We start from the raw sequence: 6,949 nt of genomic DNA, 5'->3' as shown, positions 1-6,949 counted from the left end.
CTCTCTTTAATCTTTTACTTCACTTATCTTACTATGAGTTATTCTGTGTAATTTCTTTCATCTATTTTCTAATTCACCAATTCTCCATCCAGCTGTGTCTCATCTGCTGTTTAAATTTTCTTGGAAGAAATTGACAAGAATACAATAATATTAGGGAACTTTAACACCCCACTTACAGCAATAGACAGATAATCCAGATAAAAAATCAGTAAGGAAACAGTGGCCTTAAATGACACATTAGACCAGTTGCACTTAATAGACATCTACAGGACATTCCATTCAAAAACAGCAGAATACACATTCTTTTCAAGTGCACATGAAACTTTCTCCAGGATAGATCACATGCTATGCCACAAGAAAACCCAAGTCTCAACAAATTTAAGAGGACAGAAATTGTACCAAGCATTTTTTCTAACCACACTGTATGAAACTAGAAAATGATTACATAAAGAAAAATGGGAAAACCACAAACACATGGAGACTAAACAATATGCTAGTAATAAACCAATGTGTCAGTGAGGAAATCAAAGAGGAAGTTAGAAAATACCTGGAGACAAATGAAAATAAAAATACATCTTTCCAAAACCTATGGGACACAGCAAAAGCAGTTCTAAGAGGGACGCTTGCCACAACTAGAGAAAGCCCTCGCACAGAAACGAAGACCCAACACAGCCATAAATAAATAAATAAATAAATTTAAGAAAAATACTGTAAAAAAAAAAAGAAATATTTCAGGCACAAATTATAAAGATAATATAACATACTTCTATATACCCAATATTAAATAATAAAACATTACATATACAATTGAAACTCATTTGAAGTACTTTTCTAACTCATTAGCCTCCTTCTTATCCAGGAGTAACCACTAATAAGAATTTGGATTTTTCATTCTTTATATATTTCTTTATAGTTTTATTACATATGCATATATCCTTATGTGAAATACACTCATTTTGTTGCACGTTTTATCTATAGTTGCCTGCCTATAATGTGTGTTTTGGTTTATGTATGGATATAGTTTTTGAACATTTCCTCGATTCCTTCTTGAGGGGACTTCCAAGAGAAATTTTCATGACATATGATTTCATCCTAATCTTGCAATTTGGAAATTAACTCCAATCCCTTCCACAGACGAGGCTCCACTGCACTCATGCTTGTGAAGGGAAGGAGAGGTATTGCTACAAACTGCTCCCTGAGGCACATGGAAAGCCGTATCCTCAGAAGGTGGCTTGGTGAGTACGCAGTCAGAACAGGGCTCTTTATTCATTTTGCGAAGGGTTTCGCAAAGGTGTCCTGAAATACTTTCTCCTGCTACAGGGATAGCCTGCAAGGAAGCCACTCTTCTTGAGTACACATAGGATGCCTTCACCAGACCTCAGAGACATATGCATTGCAGTCCTGGTCCTTTCTGACTGTCCCAGTGCAGCACTGCTGGGTGGATACGTCTTTGCAGTTCTGGGGTTCATTAATACGAAGACCACTACCCTTGTGGAAATGCTCACTACCGCTGCTTCAAAATCCTAGTGTTTGTCCATATGACATACAAATGTTTTGCCAATCTTGATCTTGCATACTAGTCTCATACATATTGTATTATGTGAGAAGTTATTTTAAGAAAATGAATCTGTTGGGACATTTTTATAGCTCTTTGTGTGTTTTGCACCTAAAATTTCAGAAATAGAATAGAAGGATTAGTGAAATGCCATTTAAAATATACCATATAGACAGTGAAGACTGGGAGTGCAAAGGTGAATGACAGATATGAAATCTAGGATAGAGAGAGGAAAAATGGGTTTTGATGTTGAAGACTGGAAGATAAAATGAGTACATCTGATCATTCACTTCAGAAGGTGATTGAAGAAAAGGGGCAATTATGATCTAATGGTATGGTTAACAGTAAAGATTGAAGTAAGGTCCAAACTTCCAGTTTTAATTAAATAATTCGCAGACATGTAATATACAGCATGGTGGCTATAGTTAAATACTGTATTGTATATTTGAATGTTGCTAAGAAAGTAGACCTTAAAAGTTCTTATCACAAGAAAAAAAATTTGTAACTGTGTGTGGTGGTGGCTGTTAAATAGAATTATTGGGGTGATCATTTCATAATATATACATATATCAAATCATTATGAAACTAATGTTTTATGTCCATTATATCTCAATAAAAAAGACTAATTGAGGGAAACAGGTTTACTACTTCAATAAGAAATTATAAGCAACCCTGGAAAATAGTATTAATATAGCAAACATATCCCAATCAAACTTATTCAACATTATCTTTGTTACAGAATTCATTGAAAACATAAGAGAAAAGCCAAACATGGTACAGAAATATCAAAATCAAAAAGTTCAAGAAAAAAACCTATTCCCCGTTCCCTAATATCTGGAGATGCTACTCTAAGTCATTCAGATGAATCTGATTCTATTCCTTCCAAGTTTGTAATGTATTCTTTGTGAAAATGCAAACATTCATTATATGAACAAAAGATTAAAGAAATTTTACATAACCAATGAGATATAGCTGGACAGAGGATTGGTGAACTAGAAGACAGATAAAATAAAAGAAATAATATAGAATACTTCACAGAAAGTAAAAGAAAAAAAAAGGATAAAGGTGAGGCAAAGAGACTCAAGGAATGGAGTAAGTAGGTGATAAGTATCACATAGGCATTCCAGAAGCATAAAACTGGGTGAATATTGGAAAAATACTATTCAAAGGAAAATGGCTGGTAATTCCCAGAGTTAGGGGAAGCCATAAGTTCCTCCATTCAGGAAGCAGACCTGACAAATCATAGTAAACCTTCAAGGTAACCCTAGAGATCAAAATAGCAGACAAAAAGACGCAGTGCCTAAAAAAGGAATACCAAATAGTGTGACTGCAGACCTCTTTGTCTTAATAAATTGACGCCAAAAGCAAGTGCTGAGAGAAAGTAACTGTCATCCTAGAGTTGCATATCTAGCCAAGGTATCATTTAATAGTGAAGCTATGCTACACATGAAGATGGACCTCCCCAAACCACACTCAAATGTAGACTTGCTCCACCGGCTGCTGAGAGTACAGTCAGGTGCTAATCCTCAGCCATTGACCCTTTCAGATATTTCCTCAGCTTCAGAGAGCTAATTTGCCCAAAGTTAGGGACTTCCTGAGACGGTCACAACCAATGTCTGAACAAGGGGAGGGTATAAATATATGTCTCATCCCATCCTCAGATGGTAATCCTGATTAACATTCCCACATAATCAACGCCATCTCAGTGCTGGCTTCCTTCTAGAGCTTAACTGAGAAATAAAGACTTTTGAGAAAAATGAAATCTTATCGTGTTTACATCAACTGACACCATGTTAAAGGAACTTCTAAAGAATGTAATTTAGGAAGATGGAAAAAGATCACAGCAGATGATCTGAGATGCAGGTAGGAATGTTAATAGAATAAATTAGCAAGTAGAGGTAAATGTAAAACAATGACTGTACACAAAAGTTGCAATAATGATTACAGTTCCTTTGAAGAATCAAGTAAACAAGACATAGCTAAATACTGCAGTTATGCAACACTTGGATGATAGGAGTGTCCAACGAGAGCAGCTCACGTCCTGTTCACTGGTTCGGCCAGTGATGGACTGGAAGCTTGTGAGCCACAGCCTTTGGCCCAGTGTGGGAAAGTGGCCAGGGAAAAACAAATAAAAGCATTCTTGGGAGGTTCAGACTTGGAGATTGTGGAGGAAACTGGAGGGGTTCCTTCCCTGTTGTTTGCTTGCTAGCTTGTTTTTAATCACTGTAAGTTAATGATTTGAATTCAGAGATTGTACTGTATGTGTCTCTTGTCCCTTGTATACAAGTAAGGGAAGGATTTGACTACTAACACATCAAGTGGGATTTTTGTATTTTCATTGGTAAATGGGATTCTTTAGAAATAAGGAACGGCAAGCTTCCTTCACTGGTTTTATCACCATATTACATTTTCTGGTAATAAAGATTAGCTTTCTGCTTTCATAATTGGAAACATTTCATGAGCAGTAGAAATAGCAGTTCTTTAAAAGTGCAAATGGACACAGCTTTGGAATCTTGACCATTTCAGATGAAACCACATTGATGAACCCCCCCCCCTTTTTTCAGTTCTTCTTAAGTCATTTTTTGATTCCAATTCTGCAATTTATTGGTAAGGAAACACATTAAAGAAATGCCTTTGTCTGTATTGTCATGTATTCTTGCAAGAAATACGCTTTTATTTTAAAGAACTTCCCATTTATTCCTTCCATTCTTCCTATGGTGTTTTCTTAGAGAATTAATCATTGTTTTCAATCAACAACTCTTACGTTTGTTCACAAATTCAAGCATGTGGGGTATTTTGAGGACCTAAGGAATGTTAAGAAAATTTTATATTTGAGAAATGTTTAAGTATTTTTACTAATTTTAAAAGTATTCCCATTTCTGTTTGTGTTCCAACTTTGGACAATGTGGCTTTGAGATTTCAATTTTTTCTCATTCACTGGGGGTTTTGATCATAATTGGAGGCAGTAGATGGTCAATTATGTCCCATGATTTCGAGGAGCACTCTGCAGACCATGTCAGAGACTTCCGGCTCAAGCCACGGAGGCTCAGCCATGGAAAGACAAGATACTATGTGGGAGTAAAATGGCCCGCCAAGTGGCTAAAGTCATTCTGATGGCGGCAACGACTTGAGTTAGGGAGGTCAGACTCGCTCAGGAAGCTCAAACTGATTTTTCTTCAGTGTAGGTGACTTGGGTGACATCTTTTCAGAGTTCTCATGCATAAATAGTAGGCATAAATCAGCTGAGGTGAACTTTGCCTACATGGGGCATAGTTCAAAGATTTTCTGGTAGAGGTCACGGAAAGTTTAAAGTCACCAGATTTCCACTGTGATTGGCTGACTGGAGGCCAAGCAGGGGGCCATCCAATCACAGGTGACATGGGGTTCCTTAGTGACAGACCTCCCTGCTTTGCATTGTATCCAATCAGATGTGAGCATTGCCCGTGACGTCATAGAAGGCAGGGAGTAGAAACCGGGCCAAGGGACCTCGACGGCCGCACTGTCCTTCCCTCTGAGCTGCGGGGAAGACGATTCCGACATGCTTGAGCCTTCGTCTGAGACGTCTGAAGAAAGCCCGGGCACCAAGGAAGCCGAGCCGAAGAACCCGAAGCGCCGCTGCAGCCGCCGTCGCCGCTGCAGCCGCCGCCGCCGCTGCAGCCTCCGCCGCCGCCGCTGCAGCCTCCGCCGCCGCCGCTGCAGCCTCCGCCGCCGCCGCTGCAGCCGCCGCCGCCTCTCTGACGGCTTCGACAGCTTTGCCACCTATTTCGGAAGGGTGCTGCAGCGGGTCCAGGAGGGCCTGAGCCTCTCGCAGGAGGCCGTGAACGTCATGGATTCGTTCGTGAAGGACATCTTTGAGCGAATCACCGATGAGGCGGCGCGCCTGGTCCGCTCCAGCAAGCGCTCCATCCTCACCTCCAGAGACATGCAGACCTCCGTGCGCCTGCTGCTGCCTGGGAAGAGGGGCAAGCACGCCATATCCAGCGCCACCAAGGCAGTCATTCGGTACCTAACCGGCAAATGAGCTGCCTCCGGACCACCTGAGCATCGCAAACCAAAGGATCTATTCAGAGTCACCTCAGTTTTCTTAATAAGAACTGTATTCTGATAAACTTTGATCGACTTTATTTTTTAAAGTGTGTCATCCTGCTAATTTTTAAACATCTTTTTTACAAAGAACTAAATATTATCAACTACATTTTAATATATCTATGGTCTAATTTGCTCAAAATGAAATAGTGAGTTTTGTTCAATAATGTTGCATTATACCACTTTACTAAAGAGTGAGGTCTTTTATCTTTCTAGGTCAACCTTTCACAGGGTCTGTAAGATAAAGTTATTTACCTTTTTCACTCTCATTTTCTCATGAATGTATGGCAAAATTTTCCAGAGATTCATTATGTACCGTAATGACAACAAATTAAGTGCAGGAACATGTATAAGAATTCAACAGGCATATTAGAAGAGATATTAAGGAGGTTTTCTTTTTCTTTCTTTTAAATTGAAGTATAGTTGATTTACAACGTTGTATTAGTTTCTGGTGTACAGCAAAGTGATTCAGTTATACATATATATAATCTTTTTCATATTCTTTTTCATTACAGGTTATTACAAGATATTGAATATAGTTCCCTGTGCTATATTGTAGGACCTTGTTGTTTATCTGTTCTATATATAGTAGTTTGTGTCTGCTAATCCCAAACTCTTAATTTACTCCTCCCCCCTCCTTTCCCCTTTGGTAACCATAAGTGTGTTTTCTATGTTTGTGAGTCTGTTTGTTTTGTAAATAAGTTCATTTGTATCATATTTTAGATACCACATGTAAGTGATATCATATGGTATTTGTCTTTCTTTGACTTACTTCACTTAGTATGATGATCTCTAGGTCCATCCATGTTGCTGTAAATGGCATTATTTTATTCTTTTCCATGGCTGAGTAGTATTCCATTGTATATATTCCACATCTTTATCCATTCGTGTCAATGGACATTTAGGTTGCTTCCATGTCTTGGCTATTGTAACTAGTGCTGCTATGAACATTGGGGTGCATGTATCTTTTCACATTAGAGTTTTCTCCAGTTATGTGCCAAGGAGTGGGATTGCTGGATCACATGGTAACTTTATTTTTATTTTTTTAAGGAACTTCCATACTGTTTTCCATAGTGCACCAATTTACATTCCCACCAACAGTGTAGGAGGGTTCCCTTTTCTCCACACCCTTTCCAGCATTTATTATTTGTAGACTTTTTGATAATAGCCATTCTGACTGGTGTGAGGTGATACCTCATTGTAGTTTTTGAAACCGTGCACCTCAGATTGGGACTTGAACCTAATCTCACCTCAGATGAGACTCGAACCCACCTGACTTGCACCTCAGATGGGACTTGAACCCACAAT

This window comes from Balaenoptera borealis (assembly GCF_965194805.1).
Source record: "Balaenoptera borealis genome assembly, chromosome: X".
In the NCBI taxonomy this organism is placed as follows: Eukaryota; Metazoa; Chordata; class Mammalia; order Artiodactyla; family Balaenopteridae; genus Balaenoptera; species Balaenoptera borealis.
This window is presented reverse-complemented; position numbering follows the sequence as displayed.